Source organism: Ambystoma mexicanum, chromosome 5q (assembly GCF_040938575.1).
Source record: "Ambystoma mexicanum isolate Mex_15411 chromosome 5q, UKY_AmexF1_1, whole genome shotgun sequence".
In the NCBI taxonomy this organism is placed as follows: Eukaryota; Metazoa; Chordata; class Amphibia; order Caudata; family Ambystomatidae; genus Ambystoma; species Ambystoma mexicanum.
The window spans coordinates 125,748,053-125,767,520 of NC_090933.1; the positions used below are offsets into that span (position 1 = coordinate 125,748,053).

At 44.1% G+C, this 19,468-nt stretch overlaps 1 protein-coding gene across 1 annotated transcript in view; it reads right to left on the bottom strand.

Moving 5' to 3' along the window:
• Positions 1-19,468, bottom strand: part of KCNG2 (potassium voltage-gated channel modifier subfamily G member 2) — a 1,266,507-nt gene that overhangs the window by 563,070 nt on the left and 683,969 nt on the right. The gene's annotated exons all lie outside the window — the stretch shown is intronic.

Consider the following 19,468-nt stretch of genomic DNA (forward strand, 5'->3'; position numbering starts at 1 on the left):
ATGTAGGGGGCGTTTGATATGGATATAAAGGGGAGGTAAGGCGTAGTAGTAGTAATTGTCATTTATATAGTGCCTTTTCTCATTTGCATGGCCACAAAGCGCTTTGTGGTAGGAACACCCTTGGGGACTGAAGTCCAGGTATGGGAAAATTCGCTGAAAAGGGAGAGTGCGTGAGTGTATTTGGCCAAGATTAGGAATTAGGTGGGCTGGCTAGGCTCCAGTAAGCAATCCAAGAGGTCAGGCATGTGGATGGGTGCGGAGGGAGGTTACAACAGAGCACTAGTGCAAGAGACACAGTGGGTGACCAGCTAGACTGAAAATTGTCGTAGGTTGTCACTGTATTCTAATGTCAGAGTTGTTGAGGCGAATCTGGTGTAAGGGTCGAAACCATTACGTGTCTACGTGGACTGAGTTTGTCGAAGCTGCATTCTAAAGTGTGTGGATAGATAGCTATGCCTGCGGCAGATATGCACCAAAGTGGTACCTTTATACATATCTTTAGCTCAGATGGGGCTTTTACCTAATCTTGCTGTGCGATCCGATCGTCTGTGTATAGAAAAAACAAGCTACTCCCAAATTCTGTTCTAGGTGCTATAGGCGGGCTACCCTCAAAGTTCTCTAAGCGCAAATAGACCGGCTTTCTTATACTGTCTCCTAGACATTGTAGATAAGCTGCATTAACATCTAGGCTCATAGGATTTTCTAGCACAATAGACTGGTTACCCTTATATTCTTACTCTATGGGCCTCATTATAAGCATGGCGGTCCAGGAATTATGGTACCGGTAAGCATGCCGGTACCATACTTCCCGGACTGCCGTACTATGAGCTGTGCTCGCCTGTCAGCCCGCCAGGTCTGGCCTGGCGGGTAGAGCGGCACCCGCGAGCGCAGCATGTCGGATGCACCTGCACCGTCGTTGACGGTGCCAGTGCATCCAACGTCCCCATTCCCATTGAGCCCTATGGGGCTCGAATGGGGACTGACAGGCACGGCAGCCGGCAATGAAGGAATTACTGGGTCCGGCAATGTCAGAATTACCCGGTACTTCCTCATTGCCGGGTGCCAGTAAAAATGCAAATCCTGCGGCAGCCGTGGCTGTCTTACAGGCACGGCTACCACCAGGGTTATAATGAGGCCCTATATCTTTTAAGTCCCATATTAGGCTAACTTTCAGGCATTTTGTAGTGCAGTGCAGCTAACTTGTAGATCTTCTCATTGCAATGGATAGGTTACCATCATAAATCTTCGAGCACAGTAGACAGGTCAACATTATAAGGTGCTGCCCAAAGTGTCCTCTGCCAGATCTGTCTGGGTGCAGCAAAATGCCCACCCTGCAATCCATCAAACCTTCACCGAAGTGAAGTAAATGGGCTAACCATCAGAATCTCTTCTAGAGCAGTACCTGTGCTGGCCTCCATAGTTCTTAATGTGCAATTGTCTTCGAGGTAATTGCTGCCTCAGTCATCTGTAAAAGCTGCGTTATCTCTAGTTTGCAACATGGCATGAAGGACTAATACATCTTGTATTTGTAATAGGTTGTCATCCTTGAACTTGTGATTGCAGTCTCAAGAAATTCTGACTGCCTTATCAGCAATCCCTGTAAATCTTTGACAGGAGATGCGCTACAAGCACGTTTCCTCTAGGTGTGTCTCCGAGGCGGGGTGTAATGGACCGGTACACAGTGCATACTGTGCCCTGGACGGCTATCATAAAACATTTCTTTGGTAAAGAACCGGCTACCATCAAACTGTCAAGAGCTGTATACACTCGATTAGAGTTGATATGCATATTATCGCCAACGCGTTAGACCTCGCTTACCAAAGTCCAGAGCCAGAGAGCGAATGACCTTTAATGGTGGGATGGGAGCTTGTGCAGGTACAATGATGTGCGTAGGAGCGTGTGACAACACTGTATGGTGGAAGGACTAGGGAATAACAAAACACCTGGAATCGTCACACTTTTGTAACTGCTTTTCTCTGCGTTACAATTTTGAGATGCCGTAAAATATTCACCAATCTTTCAAACTTATGACTTATATCTAATTGAGATTCTCTGTATTTTCAGCTTTTATTTTGAATGTACCAAAAAGTTAATTGAATGTCAAAGTGTCTCAGCGCAGGTGTATTGTGTGCTACAAGAGTGCACTGCATCTCACAAAATGAGGCATGCCTAAAATGTACTCTCCGGTTTGCCTCTCCAGCAGGGTTCACTCCTTAGAGAGACCGCAGGGCCGGGAATTCTTGGAACCATCGTTTTATATACACTCACATCACATGAACTCAACGTTTCTAAACAATGTTTGTGCAAATGTGTACTTTGTTCTGTTAATCAGTACACATTTCCTGAATAAAGGGATTTATGTCCAAAAACAAAAGATCAATCAACTAAAACGGAGTGAAACAGCCTTTAAACGGAAAAATGCACTTCGTTTAGAAAACTGAAATTGGAAAGAAAATACATGGGTATGGGGGACAAGGTTGGGCATAGATGCGAGGAGCAAAAGTGGATGCCCTAGAGGGGGCCGCAAGTGGGGAACCCCTCTAAAAGCAAAGGTACGATATACATTAAAACAAACTAATTTTAGTTTACATTGGTCAGCCAAAATGCATTTGTAAACAACACTCACTACAGCGGTTTACCACGCAAGTGGGCTAGTTTTTGCTGTTGAGCTGAAAATCCACTGCATCCATGCTTCTGGGAAATATATAGCTCATGCTCAAGAGTGGGTGTGCGCCATCATAGCGCCCGCTTCGAGGATCCATCGGTATTCCCAGGATTACCCGCTCAACCTCAGTTTATGTGGCCCGTGTCGTGGTTTTATATTCATTGTCATGCCCTTCCATAATGCGCCCAATAGTTGCCCCACCCGCTCAGTGGGCTTTAGTTTGGGTACGCTAACCCGCCTATTCTTCCTTTGTGCCATTACTCAAGGCTGGATCGCTAATCCAACCATCAGAGATGGGAGGGTGCAAGATAACGTTTCCCAGTAGCAGGATGAGCCAGTTTTCTGGACATCTTGACTACCACTTGTGATTGTACCACGACCTTGACTGTGGTAAAGACTGCACTAATAAATCTTCTATGTATTCTGCTATTGGCATGAGGTGGTAATCACTCAACGGTGGAAAAGAGATAGTGACAGGAATCCAGTTCGCTCACACCCCTCCCCCCCCTTTAGTGGATCTTTCTCACCCAGTTCAATTTTTTCACATGAAGCAAAAGATAGATACAAGATAGATACGTTCATGCCACACGCACTAGCTCTTCACCAGAAGAATAAGAAAGCCGCACAGGGATCTGGGGTTATCTGTTAGCTGCAGTGGCCATTGCACCTGGTGAGCCCCACAAATTTGTCTTCAATTCTAGAATATTGACCTCTTGCCTTTGTCCATGTAAAAACAAAGCTTCTAAATGGCCATGCTGTGATGGGATGGCCTCTATGTAGTAATGGTGCAGGAGGCAGTAAGAGATGGATAAACAGGACGTTTGTTGCAAGCGGACTCCGCCGCACAGCTGATGCACCAAAGCCCCTCCAACCATCTCCCGAGGAACTAACACGTGGAATCCCCTCAGAACACACATCATGGGGGGTTCCATTAAAACACCCTACCTCCCTGGAATGTTCTTCATAATTCTATCCAACTTATCTAGAATCTCGAATCACCAATAAGGCCCGCTTCAGCACCTGTCAAGTCTATCACGCAACTACACACCAACTACATCTAGTACCTAATCCTGTCTGATCTGGATAATGCTTTCACATTAAAGCCCTGCTTTAAACATAGCTTTTTTGGGCGTTTTCTCTAACGCACATTTAAAATCACACTGCTATACTACCACAACCACCTTCCCTTCCCCTGCTTCAATGTTCTAGTCCCCCATTAATTTGTCACATCCATCGCCTAATCCCTTTTTCCTTTCTTATCGCCCTCAACCCTTTTTCACTTCTTCACAGACCTGGCGACACCCTGAAAGGGTCACAGTAAGCCAGCTTTCAGACAATGTAAGGTGCCGTGAGACCGAGGCACTGGTGATGGGCACCGTGTAACTTTCCTTTCAGCAGCAATGCAGACCCATTGATTTCTCTGCCAGTTTTAGTCTCCAAATGATGCTTACCTAGCAGCAGGATACCTCAGTGGAGGCAGTTTGTACTTTGCTCTAACACGCCACCACTTACCAAGGCAACATTCTCATTTGTTAACAGAGAGTTCATTCATCCAAGCAAAAAAATCGCCAAATTCATACGAAATGGCATACTGCCAGCACCAGCGGTGGAGCTATGACCATACAACCCACCAACCCCATTCCCACCTGGTGCCCAGTGCGCCCCTTAGCTCCCGCTGGTGCCCTATTATCCGTTCCCCTGGGCACCAAATGCAGCCTCTGCTACTGGACACCACTCAACTTTGCAGTATTGATTTCAGGTGGGATAGACCCAAATCGCAGCCACAATAGAGAACACATATAGAGTAGAGAACAGCATTATTGACTATTCCCCCTAAAAGAATCCATAAAGTGGCAGTGTAATCCGCGTGTATCATCACACATTTAAATCTTAGAGCCTGCAACGGAAGAGTGACAGGTGATCAACCAGTGTACATAACGTTTAAAGGTCCAAAGGGGTCTTCTCGTATCAGTTATATCCTCATCAAGGGCAAGTAGCTGGTTTGGAACCAGGGATCTAGTTGTGTTGATAGGAATGAGAGTGGTCACGATCCTCTCCCTTTTAAAGCATGCATAGGGACTGGTGGGTCCAGTGGAGTGGGGGATCTAAGGAATAACCAGGTCATTACAATCGATGATCATGCAAGAACAACTGTTAAGTGTGCTTATTGGGTCAGCAGGGAACTATAAGCGGAAGCACGTAAAGCTATTGTGGTGAATGTGGGAAATATTTCTAATTCCAATTTCCAGACAATGCAGTAATCGCAGAATTTGAGACTCTGGGCTCGAATTTGATACCATTCTTGTCCCCAGTAAATGACAAAATAAAAAGGAGGACGCTGGTGATAAACCCCTGGTCTGACGAGGAGTGTTCTAGGGCAAAGTGGGATCTTGTGTGCTAGAACAGAGAGTCCCTTGGATAAGAGTGAATTACGAACCCTAAGAGTTAAAAAAAAGGGAAACGTGCAAAAACTGCTTGGGAGGCACTGTATTCTGCTCTCGATGAGAGAGACATGACACGATTCTGGAAATTGGTTAGTCCGAAAGTGTTGGGTGTCGAGCGGACACAGCAATGTTGTATCCTGGGTGCTATATGAAGGAGACATTTCACCAAATTATATTCTGCCCCAGAAAGTATGCCTACATTGGCTAAAAGTAGTGTCCGGGACCCGCCTACCCTCGTTGATTTATTGTCTATATCTAGGGCTGAGGTGGAAGGAGCCTTGGTATCCCAAAAACTGGGCAAAGCTGCTGGTTCTGATTTTATACCCTTGGACTTTTACAGGGATGAACTCGCCATTTCGTCCCCGATTCTAACCAGAGTTTTTAAAGTTGCTATATTCTCAATGGCAGTTCCTAGCACATGGAGGGAGGCAATAATAGTTCCAGTGTATAAAAAAGGAGGAAGAGAGCTGCCTGATAATTATCGCCCAATTTCATTGCTAGATTGTGTGGGGAAGTCATTTGGTAAAGCCCTTGAAGTGAAATTACAAAGTTGGGTGGGTGAGACTGGGATTATTAAAGATACTCAGGTTGGGTTCGGGTTGGTAGAGATACTCTGGACCACTGTTTCCTACTTTTTTAAATAATCCAGAAATATACCAGACAACTCAAAGTAAAACTATATGCTATTTTGTTAGACCTTAAAACTGCTTTTGACTCAGTCTCAGGAGAAGCCCTGTGGCAAGATCTGGAGAGGAGAAAAGCCCTGACCGCATCAGTTGATGCAATTAAATTATTACATGTGGAGACAAAGGCTTTCGGCCCGCTATGCACTAGGGGAAACAATCTGAATCCTCTGCGGGTTTGGCAAGGATGCGTTCTGGCTCCTCTTTTCGAGATTTATCCAGGAGATAGTGGATGCACTAAAGGTGGGTGCTATGGACGTGTCTAGAATTGCACCCAAGAGGTGGCCAACCCTCTCCTTAGCAGACGATGCAGTAACTCTCACCACATCGCCAAAGGGGTTGAAACTTCCCTTGGCATCTTTGTGGGGAAATGCATGGAGCTTGGGCTTGAATTAAATTCTGGTAAAACAAAAGTTATGATTTTTAAATCCCCATTTGCTAAGCCTTGCCGTATAAATATGGAGGTTAAGGGATCACAATTGGAGCAGGTAAAGTTCTTCGATTACTTGTGGATTAGGTTCAATGAAACTGGGCGATGGTTGGACCAGCTCCTTAAAGCTAAAATCGCCCTAAGTAATGTGGTGAGGGTCTCCATTCGTACTTTACGGTTTATGGTAATTGCATCGAATTATTACCATTGACGGACCATTCTATTGAAAAAATGTAATAAAAAAAATTGCATCGAATTCATTTTTTAAAAATAAATGTGTTTTAATTGGGGGTCCCCTAACCCCCTTTTTTACCCTTTAAAACCCATTAAAATTAAACTAAACCCTTTACCTTTAAAAAACATGCATTCGATGCATATTTATTCGATGCAATTTTTTCGATGGAAAGGCATTCCGATGGTAATGCATTAGATGTAAAGACCAGATACCCTTCTTAACAAGTCATGGTAGCGGGGCAATCTCGCTGGCATTGGAACTGTTTGAAGAACAAACTTTACCAGCAGCTCTTGATGGTTCTGAGATTTGGGGGTATTCTAATACAATATCATTGGGCCTTATTACGAGTTTGAAGGTAGCCATGCCATTTCTACTTGGGTCTGGGTCCTGCAAAATGGGAATAACCGGGCCATTCTGACCTTTGCAGGCCCTGTAATTCCCATTCATGGGACCCGAACCGGTACGTCCCCATTCCCATTTCAGCCCCCATAGGGCTCAATGGGAATGGGGAGGATGGTAACAATGGTCCCGTTCCTAACGGGGCCGTTGCTACCATCCTGTTCTACTAGCGGATGCCGCTCTGCACGTCTGGTCTGACGAGGTGTGAAGAGCGGCCCCACGAGCAGAACTCGTAATGTGGCGGTAGAGTAATAACGGCGCCGGCAGCACTACCGTCACCATTATCACTCTACCGCCAGGGTCGTAATGAGGCCCATTATCTTCAATTGAGAACATCTTTCTGAAGAAGCTATTGGTTTTCCAAAAAATGCCCCTACCTCATTGGTCTAAATTGACCTTCATGTGTGGTCTATAGCCGACTATATTGCCCTTAGACCTGTACTGTGTAGGGTAAGAGTATGGCCTGCCCCCAGTTTAGCTCCCTTCAGGGATGCTCTGAGGAATTTTGTAGAACTGGAATGCACTAAGTTGTGTAGTTGGATACTTCATGTGAAGGACTTACTATGTAGGTTGAACACTAAAGCATTGAGGGACAACCCCTTTCAGTGCCAAACGAAATAAAAAATCGAGGTCAAAGTGATTGCAATAAGAAAATCCTTGGAAAAGCTGGAGGTATCAAGGTCTTTATTGAAGAACTGTCCCGAGTGTTTACCTTGTAATATAATGGGGAGATGTAAAGATATACTAGTTAGACTCCACCCCCCTTACGAAAGTTCTTTATAGGCTTGCTTTAGGCTAGCAATTCTGCACATAGCTTGGTATACTCGGACTTGTTCATCATCTAGATCCGGCGAAGGTCCCCGTCTGACGATCAGCAAAAGAAACCTTGACCCATTTTATGCTAATTTGTCCAGTTACGTTAGAGCTAAAATGATGGTATTTGAAAGCTTTATTGATTGAGTTAAGGTTAAAGAGCACACGAGAAGCCATGCAGTTTTTAACATGCACATTGGAGTGGAAAGTTGTATTTGCCGCAGCTAGGTATGTGTACTGGACCTGGTTATTAAGAGGGAGGTTGGTGGGTACTCCTTAAATTATATATTGGGAAGAGTTATGAGGCTGCAAGCTTGCTATCCTCATAGAGGGTAATGCCATTGGAAGGAGTTTTTATATGTCATTTGTATAATTGTCATATTAAATTTCAATTTTGTATACATTTTTTATTGTGATGAATTGTGCTGAAGGTCTATTCCGAACAAAGATTTTAAATGATATATTAATAGCATAACAATATAAGGTGATACCAAGTAGTCCTGCATCTTCTTAATCTTCACCATCTGATCTGGGATCTTTTGTATTGTCATCAGAAACTCGATGTGGTTAAACGAAAGAATGTGAGACCTCAATTGTTTGAACTTGATTTAGATGTATTGAACTGTTTGACGAATCTGTGTGAACAGTTCTGAAAAAGCTGTCTGGGGCAAGCAGCAAATACTAGGAACATTTGGTGCAAATCTGTTAAACGATTAAAAAGTTATGAAGTGCCAAAGAAAAGTGTGCTTTTTGCCTTTGTTTTGGATTGGTTTTCCCACCAAGAAAAATAAAAAATGTTTGTTCCCATATTCTGCTCGATTCACTTAATTGATTTTAACTATATTGCATTTGTTGATGCCGCGAAGCACACAAATAAAGATTTTTTTTGGTTTGATGGAAATCTGTCCATTGTTTATTTTTAAATTAAGTGTAGTGCAGCATGCCTCCTACCCCAAGCGTTTTTAAGCATCTCCCAAGATGCGTAAAGCAAAACAAAAGAGGTGATGACTGGAAAGGATTGAATGAATCTTAACCTCTGGCATTTGCTCTGGGCAACCCTTCAGACCATCGTTCTTCAGCCTGCCAAGCCATTACAGAAGGGGAAAGACCATATGCAAATCATGCTTGGTCCGTTCCACCTCAAAAGGGGCAGTCCAGCCCAAACTGCTTGGTCACATCCCTTCTGCACGAGACCACAAGCATCCCCAGACATGTTTCAGCCTTGTTGGGCCTCATCAGTGAGGAGTAGCGTGGGTCTGTAGGCCCAGTAGGCACGGGATCCACGTCTAGGCATATTCCCAAGATGCTTTGCAGGAGCAGCGTCTTGGCAAAACTGAATACACACAATTTTTCGTGTGAACATTTCAGAAATGCTCACAAGTATTGAAGTGCTGGAAATTAAATGAAGTATGAACAAGGGAAAATTTGACCTGATGGGGAAAGTTTGAAAGATTTATGATGGTTTGGGCCTTGTAGGTGGCCTGGACACATTTTTTTATTCTTTTGGCAACATTTTTCCAATGGTTGCGTGGAATGCTCCTGATGATTTTTTTAGCAGGATGAAAGAAAATGGAATTAAAGGCCAGGAGGAGAAGAAAGCAACACGAAATATAGGAAATGGTAGGTAGATGCTACCTTACACAAAGTTAAATTAGAAAGCAATCTGTTTGTGGTTGGATGAGCAAATGACATAGCCGGACTGTGTGCTAGGACCCGGCCGCAAGACTCCTCTCAAGGAAAGATGTCAGCGCGCACGGATTGGAGCGAATGCGCGCAGCATAGCGTAATAGCGACAGCTCCAAAGACATCCACAATCCTTGCGAGGGTTTGAGTGGAGAGACAGAAGCAGAGGAAGCATTACAAAACCCGAAAATTCAGTGAAAACTTTCATAAAAGAGTTGTTAAGGTTTGAATTTTACACAACAAACCCTCAGCAATTCAGTGGTCAAGTAAAGCTAAGCAACCTCAAATCTGATCAGTAGACTGATGACACCACAGCATCTGACGACCCCCAAACTTCATTCAGCAGAGTGCTGAGGTGGAGGTCACATTCCCTGTGGTTGTAGACTCCACCTTTCTCTAGGCAGTAACCCTAAAATCTTTTAAACATGTTTTCCCACTGATTTCCACTTGTATGTGTCCTTGTTCATGAGTACCTAATCTATGCAAATTAACATTGAACCTACATGGCAGGTGTGTTGCCTGGAAGAGTTATCTGTGGCTGTTGTGCTCCATGTCATTTCAGGCATAGTGTGTGTGTAGCCATATGTTCATTCTGTGCCTGTTCATTCATTACACGGATGGTTCGTACTGCATATTATTTTCTGACATGTAAGCATGCACATACGTGTGTTCTGTTTTGGTTCTTGTTGGTGATGGTGTCTGTTTATGTCGGCTACCTCATCCATCCATACAGGTATATGAGATACATATGTGTGTGTGTGTGCCCTCTCTCCATTTAGTCAAGCAGCTGCTTGTTGTTTTTAGTTTGGGCTATTAGGTGTCGCTTGCGCCACCTTTAAGCCAAAACTATTGCATTAGAGTGCAGATAGGGAATTGGCATATGGGGAGGAACACACAGCCTTTAGGGGTTGTATGGGTGTTTTCCCTCCCATTGACTGCCAATGTCCATGCTAATTCCCATGGCCATACCCGCCCAGTTCCTGCCCCTCCCCGCTGAAAACACCTCCTCATGGGAACTCTTTCAGTTTGCTTTAATCAAGTCTTACCATCAACCTTTGCACTCCAAGTGCCTGGCTGTATTTTTTCAAAGCAGCATTCTGAGAGTTAATGACTTAATTGGAGTTGTAAACCCGTGACTAGTGTAATACAAATGTTTTACCAGGTCTGCCTTCATTTATAAGCACTCGGCGTCTCCTTCACTGAAGTCCTGGTAAAAACAAGCATTGGCAAATCCAACAGTTTTGGCTTGCGTTTCAGCATTAGGCTTTTGCCAGGCACTGCTAATAGGTGCCCAGGTACTCGCACCATTTTACACAATCAATGGCCAGCTAGTATCACTTCGGCTGTGCCTTTACCATGCCTACACAAAAGTCCAAACTATTGGCATTGCCAATGCTTGTTCACTTTTCATCGGCAGACGGCGTTATGTGTGTAGTGTTTTCATCCGTTCATATAGCATTTGGTGTTTTCTTCCTGCGGCTTGTATTAGAGGCCTTTGGTGTTTTCATTCGCTCATTCCATACCCTACTGAAATGAGGAGTGGGTACATAGTGCTGTCATTCCAACCTACTGCACATGTGTGAATAGATCAATACATTCCTTTTCTTAAATAACGAAATCGCCGGTTTGGCTGGTCTGTTTTTCGAAATGTACGCGAAGTGCACCAGTTCAAGGCAAGTGGTATAAGATTGCCAAAAAAGTTCAATATCGAAGAGAACAAATATATGCGTGCCGAGGTTTCTGCCATTAGTCGTACCATACTGTATAATGAATATGCCAGATAACGTTCCAAAGGCCGGATAACAGATTCCATTTGGTAGAGTGCCGGCAAGCAGAGTAGAAGTCCGTGAATCTTTGTTATCCGGACCTTTTGCTCTGTGTCCCGGCATCTGCCATCTGAAAAACAGATATTCTGATATCTAGCCTATTTTGAGGTTTGGAATCACCCAAGTGTGCCAGATAAAAAAGCTCTTATTCTACTGATGACAACGTTAACATCAAACACAACCCCACCAAAAACGTCATACATATGACCTATGCCACCAATAGGTCATCAATTGCAGCCACATAATTCCAGGTTATGCTTGAAACAGAATCCATACACTTCTTAGCACATACTCGTCCTCATATTCAGCAGTAAAATTTGAAGTCACACAGCCAGTGGTAGAAGTGTACCCAAAAAAGTAGTGGACCTGTGGTCTCGGCAGGGACGAGGGTAGGTGGAAGCATAGTGCAACATGTGACAGGGTGTTGTGGCCGGGGCATTGCAATAGTCTGAGTGACTAGTAACTACGGCTCCTATTACAACTTTACACTTTCACAAGGACGTGAACGGACAAGTCCTCAATATAGAATGGTGAAGATGGCTGTAAAAAGTAGAGGAATGGTCAACAGAAAAAAGTAGTGGAACACGGCTCCCGACCGTACCTGCTCACTTCTATCACTGCACGCAGCCTAATTATATGCAAGCTTGTTTTCTTTCTCATACCTTACACTCTTTTTCACAATCCGCAACTAATTTCTCAATCAAGGCAAACATAACAATCACAAGTAGTTTTACCCAAGTCGGGTTTGTTCCATCATTACCACCCTGCGAGGTAGGCACAATGGGCCTTGTCTCAATGAATACACTCTCACAAATACAAACTGGTAAAAAATAATGCATGCAGCTAAAACAATGCAGTCTCACTTGAGCATTACACAAGCATATGTGCTATTTAGAGATATAGGAACGGCGATGCTGTGGCAACACCAGCTCACTTGCCGGAAGGGAATCCTGGTGAGGTGGAGCAAGCACACAGAAGGAACAGAATCAAGAAGGTGCAGCGGGTGGGTGAGGAATAGTAAGGTGATGAGTGGGGGAGTAGCAGGAAATAACTAATGATGGGTAAGGCAGGACTAGTCTGTGAACCGATTTAAAGACTAGTAGTAGGAATCAAAGGAGGGAGTGGCTGCACGTAGGAATTCAATCAGCAGAGAGATGGTGAGTGGTGGTATGGGAGGGTCTCTGATGTTTATAGAGACTGAAGGTATAAAAACTGAGGATTTTTTCAATAGATGTGAAGGAGTACAGAAGGAGACGTGGTAGCAGGCTGGGTGAGTAGTCATGGCAACTGAGTACAGGATGAACAATGAGAGACCTGGCTGTTAAGATGAAGAGGGGACATATCTTTCCAATGTTAAGTAGGTTGAGTCTGGTTGCGATGGAAGTCAGTATTATCAATTGCCAGGGATGGAGGCCAATATCAAGGAGGACCTCAAGGTTGGAATCCTTGAGGTAAAGGGAGAGAAAGTCAGGAGAGAAGGATATGGGTGGAGGGAGAATGGGAAGAGCATCATGAGCATGGCAATGTATGCCCTTGGATTAGGAGAGTTAGGAAAGAGGCAGAGGAGCGCCATACAGTGGCAGGTGGCTGGGAGGCAGTTAGAGATTTTCTGAGAGAGATCGGGCAGGGACGAAGAAGAACACTTGGGTATCATCGGAAAAAAAAACAATAGGAGAACCAAAAGGAGGAAATGAACTTGCCTAAGAAAGTGGTATAGATGGTACAGAGAAGGCAGCCAAGGACATGGCCCACAGGGATTCCAAGAGGTACAGAAGTGGCATCTGAAGAACGAGGGTTTGCGTGGATGGAGATGGATCGATCGAAGACATAGCGCACAACGCATGTGTGAGCAGCGGCCTGAGTTTCTAGGTTAGAGACAGTTGAGCGAGAGGCGCAAGCTGCATATGGATCAAGGGGAATAGCAATGGAGGCAAGATTAGTGCAGTGGTGAGCAGAGGGCGGGCAGACAGAGATGTGAGTATGAGTCGCTTGACTTGGTGGAGGCTGGAAAACCCTGAATGGATTGGCTTAGAGAGGTTATTGGAAACGAGCTAGTGGAACACCGTATTGAATACCACACGTTCAAGGATTGTAGAGTGGTGGGGAGGTGTGTTTGGCGTATGATTGCATAGCATCCTGGTACACTATATCCTTAGAATCGTGCTGCAGCGGCTGCTCTCCTCAAGTTTATACAGGCTCCCAGAGTAAGCTACACTGTGACTGCGGTGTAAGGTCTTTGCCATTGGAAAGTATGAAAATACTCATTCCAGATGACGAGGCAGCCATACATTTTGAATGACTGCATATCTAATGACAGACTTTGAAAGCTCTGTATTAAAAACAGGAATTTGTAATGTAAGCGCTGTCCTTGTTATCCTCTGCTTTAGCCACTTCCAAAAGCATTCTTTGGAAGCTGATCTTGAACATATTCTCAGTGCAGTTGGTACAGGGTTTCGGCTCAATTGCACCGATAATTGCCATCATTTCGACATTGATTGACCATATTGACCTCTGTAGCATTATAAGGCGGCAGTCAAGGAAGGTTGGAATCATCATTCACTTCCGGGCCAAGAACAGATATGCCGGCTTTACAGCATGTGCAGCCAACCATTTTAGCTTCAATAGATTTGCAGTGTAGGGATTACCATCGCCCAACAGCATGGAGCCTTTGTAAGCCATTCATAAGCCTCCAGGTATACAAGAGCGGGGGCGTACCAGACAGGCACACAAAAACACGCAATACATTCATGTAGCTTAGCAGATTCAACATGTTTAATCTTCATCGATGTGTTGAAGACATAACGCTTGTTTTGGGCATTTTAAAGAGGGTGACGTGTTGACAAGATCAGGCAGAAGGATGTTCCTTACTGGCTTTGTGAGGATTCCCTGACGAGACCCAACATGTGTTCCCGCTTCTGTGAACATTTGTGCTAAATTACATGAGGAAAGTTGGTTCACCACTCTGGCATGCAGGATGGTGATGGACCAGAAGGAATTTGGAGAAATGCTCTAAACAACGTTTTTAAAATTATTTGATAGTGGTAGAAGATCTGGGACTTTAGGAGGTTTGTAGAGAGGTAAATGATACCAACACCATGGTCACAGGATTTTATGATCACATTTTTTGGTGTTAATCTTTTTTCTGCCAGGTTTGCTTCCTATTTTTCTGAACACCTGGGCCTGGGTTCCATCAGCCTTCCATTTGGTGCAGTGCACTTTTGCTGCAGGATTTGCGCCAGAGCAAGAGGGACTTGGGGGGCACCTGAGCGATATTTGCCTGGTGTAAAAGCTATGGCAAAATCGCATTGCAGCTTTATGCATTGTGAATTCATTTTTAAGGATACCATCATTTGGATAAATGTCCTTAAAGGAGGTATGTTCTGGTGGCTAATTTTCTGCCGCGTAGAAACCTTGTGACCGGGCTCTAAACCAGATTTCATGGCTTAGAAACTATGATCCATCCTGGGCAAATCAATGTACCTCCTTCCGCCTCAAAATGTGAATATGTTTAACATTTGGTATCATTGACAATAATGAAGGCAACTATAGCGCGCAAGTCCTGGATAGTGTAAGTCTCTTCAATCCAAATATACTATGGAAGAATAATGTCCATCACATCAGGTCTTGAGGTGTGAAAAATAAAGTCTTTATAGTATTCATACACATACATGGTGTTGAATAGAATCAGCCGACACATGTTTCGACCCACAGGGTCGTTGTCAAGGCGTAAATCCTGATGAGTGGTTCAGCTGTTTGGGAGATACCCTGTTTTTGTATGTTGTAAATAACAGACGTGAGAGATGGATCCGCTATAGTTAGAGCAAAGGAAGTCAAAATGTTCGGTTCTGTTAGGTCAAGTGCAGGGGTTAAATCCCCATCAATGCAGTTGCGCCAAAAAAAAGTCTGTCTCGCTTTGACATTTGGCGGTCTGGTCTGTATGTACGAGTCAATTAATGTAAATATGTAAGATAACTTGTTGGCCAAATACACTGTCTAGTACTAAATGGCATGTTCCCCTCCCCATCAAATCCTTGTTTCCTTAATCAGCTGCTACGCACAAATATTAAAATGAATACATACTAGACATATATGGACAACACCTCATGTTTGAGATGTGCCTGGTACAGTTAAAGGTTTCCTGTAAAGAGCAAGGTCCCTATAGAAAGTGGGCTAAGCTGGATGTATGTTGCAATTCACTAGAGGTAACATGTTTGAAGTTAGAAGGACGGGGGACTAGAGGACGGGGCTTGGGGAGCTTGACGGTGAATGATTAGTGTGACCGTGGGGGTTTACTTGGTGGAGAAAACTTTGAGGTGCTGTTGGTGTGGAGTATTACAAGTTGCATTGTTGTGTAAGGGAGTGGGTTAAACCTACGGGTCTTGTGAATTGTTCTCAGCCTTCCCTAAATTGCATTCAACAGTTTGCAGTATTTACGAACCCACATACTTCATTATCTCAGTGTTCCGCTTGGAGTTCCTGGGGCATTATCCGGGATATTGTTCTCTCCCTTTCTCTTTATCTGTTCAGAAATTCTCTATAGTGATGTGTTACTCAATACATTTGGGATGGATTCAACCCTTTGGTGGAGGTACTGGAAATGCATGTGCTTTTCATTTGGAAGAGCCCTGCTTTCAGAAAAGAGGGTCGTTGCTGAGTAGATGGTTATTGGAGCCCACATGGATAATATTGCAGACCCTCAGCGGCAGCTGCGTCTCTTCTGCAAGATAGATGGAGTAGAGTGACCCAGTAGTTGGGAGGGTCCTGGTCTGCACAGGTGAGGAGATCATAAGGAGAGAGTAGGCAGGGAGTAGGGGAGAAAAGTGAGGCTGGCAGAAAGAAATAGTCATGCTCGGCTCCTGCAACATAAGGTAAGGACCCATACAAAGCAGGTGCAGAGGGACATTTCATTATCGGACGCTCAGGTCCACTCTCTGCTGCCGTAGGGAGGGTTCCATGCCCCAAACTAACTACCAAGGGCATGGGCCTGACACCCTGCCCGAGAGTTACCCTACAGAGTGACTGTCCTACGAATAGCCCGGGCAGTAATGTCCCTGGAGGGTCTCTGATCCCAGAGTGGACTGGTGACAGAGTTGTCAAACTAGAGCTCTCCCCAGAGAACCACATGTGTCTATGCCTAATAGTCTTCCTTGTGAGGCCTGCACGCAACAGTTCCTCCAGCGCAAACTGCCCTCAGCATGGTCCTAAATACTTTTCTCAAAACTGGCACACTTAAATCCTTCATGGGTTCACAGACGGCTGGTCGGTCCCGTGTTCAACCTGCTTGTGTGATCTACCAGAGAGACCAAGTAAAGCGGCTGGGTTTTTGTTCCCGGCGAAAACAACATATCTCAACCCATGACAGGACATGGCTTCATATTGGAAAATCTGCTTTTGTCTGCATGTTCAGTAACCATACAGATCTTCCCCAATGGCTAATATAATACAGTGTTCAGTAATTCAGGGCCTGATTCACAGAAGGCTTTCCTATGGCATTGCACCATTATAGAACACTTCTGTGAATCAGGCCTTAGAATTTAGTACTTATACAACTTTTCTTTAAAGAGTTTCTAAAAACCCTCTACCTATGCATGTAATACAGAATTGTCGCTATAGTAGAGAGAGATAGCATGCTGTAAGAGATTGGAGAGGATACACAAATCCTTTGTGTTATAGGTCCCTATGTGAACCTTTATTTGTGGTGTCCGTGTTTATTATTGTAGTATTGAGATCTGTTTTCTTGAATAGTTTGGAACAATTTAATAACTGTTCTCAGGGAGATGCCTGATCATGGATCCACACAAATAGGGTCACTGCTGGCGCAACTGAACAGGTTGAGGCACTACAAGGCAGCACACCGTCCAAAGCATTAGCATGCCATGTACCGCACCAGCTGTAGAGGCAAGGTATGCAGCAATGAAAATATAACTAATGGGGCAAAACCCACAAATCATCTCTTGTGCTCACAAACAGATATCACACCCCCACTAATTAAAATATCAGTGTTTCATTAAATTGTACTTAGTAGTTCTCAGAAATTCTTAGTTACTTGGTACCCCTCTTCCTAAGTATCACTGTATTACTGTGGTCAAAGCATCTCAATGGGTCACTCCATGTTTTTTGGGACCTACTCAAGATATTCCTCGCTGTGTTTCTCAGTCTCTTTCTGGAAAACCATTCAGAGAATATTAATGAGAATATTTTGAATTGGATGGGCATTTATACACTGGCATAGTCCTGTAGGAATGCGTTAATGCCACTGCCTGACCAATGGACTTTAGCCACTTTAAGATGGCTGATCAAGTGTAGGGAGCACTTTCTTGATAGACCAATATCAGTTGCTAGCCTAAGATTTATGGAGGGGAGGCTGATTCCAGAAATAGCCATTGGTAAAGTGGAGCAGTTGTCAAGTTGGTGGCTGGCCAGAGGCACATATCCGACTCATCCACTACCACCACAACATCAGGTAAGGATGGTCTGATGCAGCTTCAAAGCTTTTCTGGAGTGGTATTCATTGAGAATGGTGGTCAGTATTGCAAGTGCTTACACAGAAGCCCCATTGGCAGGACAGATCACAATACTAACGAGTAGGCATAATCCAATCTAGGAGACCGGATTATGTAGACCTCTTGGGAAGTGGTGATTGATGGCAGTCCATAGGCATGCCATTGTGGTGGCCATCAGCACTGAGGTTAATAAATAAAGAAGACAGACAAGAAGACTAGTGGGCAGCAGCGTGATGAATAGGATGAAGGATAGCCAGTGGTGGAATTGTTCTCCATGGACATAAAATAAGGTCACACATTTTTTAGGCTCACACAGCAAGATGAGCTTGACACCCTGATATTCCCAGGGGATTGGGAATGTAAGGGCTTGTCAAGGGCAGTGGCAGCACAGTGTAGGAGCTGGCTAGGGAGAAGTCATCGCAGTTATCCATCTTCAGCAAACATCCATCGTTCCATCTCTTCTTTGGAATGGTGGAGATGCAGATGGTCATCACTGAAAGTTCTACATCAGCACTCTCCACAATTCTCACTGTTTCTTGCCCCATACTTTCTAGCCCCACTACTGTATTTTGCATTAAATATCATGCTGCCGTGTTCTGTTATTATTTTTGGCTATTAGGTGGCGCTGAAAGTGCTACCTTTAAGCTGAAACTATTATAATTACAATAAGAGATTTAACATAAGAGCTTGAAATAGGTGCTTTCAATGAGGGTCTGTAATGCTTTTCAATGCAGATGACATATGAAGATGGATTTATGTTGTTTGGCCATGTGTACACCCTTTTAACACCCATCTGTAATTTGAAATCTATATAATTTTCCTTCCATTCCCAACCATCTCTACCCAGAACTACACCCCTTTTCCACTCATTGCATTTGTATTGTGTGCTGAATTGGTCAGCCATTTTTACTTCCAAAATGGCAACCACCATATGCTATTGTTTCTTAAAATTAATTTCACTTGTTTTTTTTATTTTAAAAAAATATATTCTAGTGCTTTTAAGTTATGATAAGTAATATATTTGTATTTATTTTGTATTAAAAATAAACAACTTACTGTTATAGATACATTTTGTTGCAAATTGTCTCTGACGATGTCCATGTACTTACATGTGCGTGTTTGGTGATGTGCAGTATATTGGTGATGTCACTATTATGTGATTGGGTCAAGAGTATGTGCTTTTTTTCCACACAGCAGTCATTTTCTTGATGCCTTTTTGGCTTTAAAGCACATAATTGTGTCCTTGGTCATTCCTTGGTTGTTCCACCTCGTGGAGTTCCAGCAGAACCTTGGCTTTCTGATGGCGTTGAACTTTGCAAGAGTGACCTGGTCGCCATCGATTAACAGATGATTTGATCATGTCAAACGGACAAGGGCTTCGATAGGTATGACTTTATGTGGCAGCTTTTAACCCTTCGCCTGTCCACTGCACACGCTCAAACACACAACACTAGAGGAATTTGTGGCTCGATCTGGCTTCCCGCTCTCATCCCACAGCCACACAGAGATGCATCGTGCCCTGCCTGTGCACGCTGGCAAGCAGGGCTGCATTGCTGGCAGCTGCACTGTACAAATCCACTCTCTAGACTGAAAATATCCTCGCCTTGATGAGATTTGTTTTGGGGTGTTTTTGTTTCTCTGTACGCAAACTAGACTTCTGGCATAAAAGTCTGGCCACGAAAACAACATGCCCAGCCCGAGCCCCTGTGTGCTTCAGGAGAGCTACACGCCTCCCACCCCTCCATCCTCCTCCCAGGCGCTCGCTCACTCAAATGGCTATAAAGGTT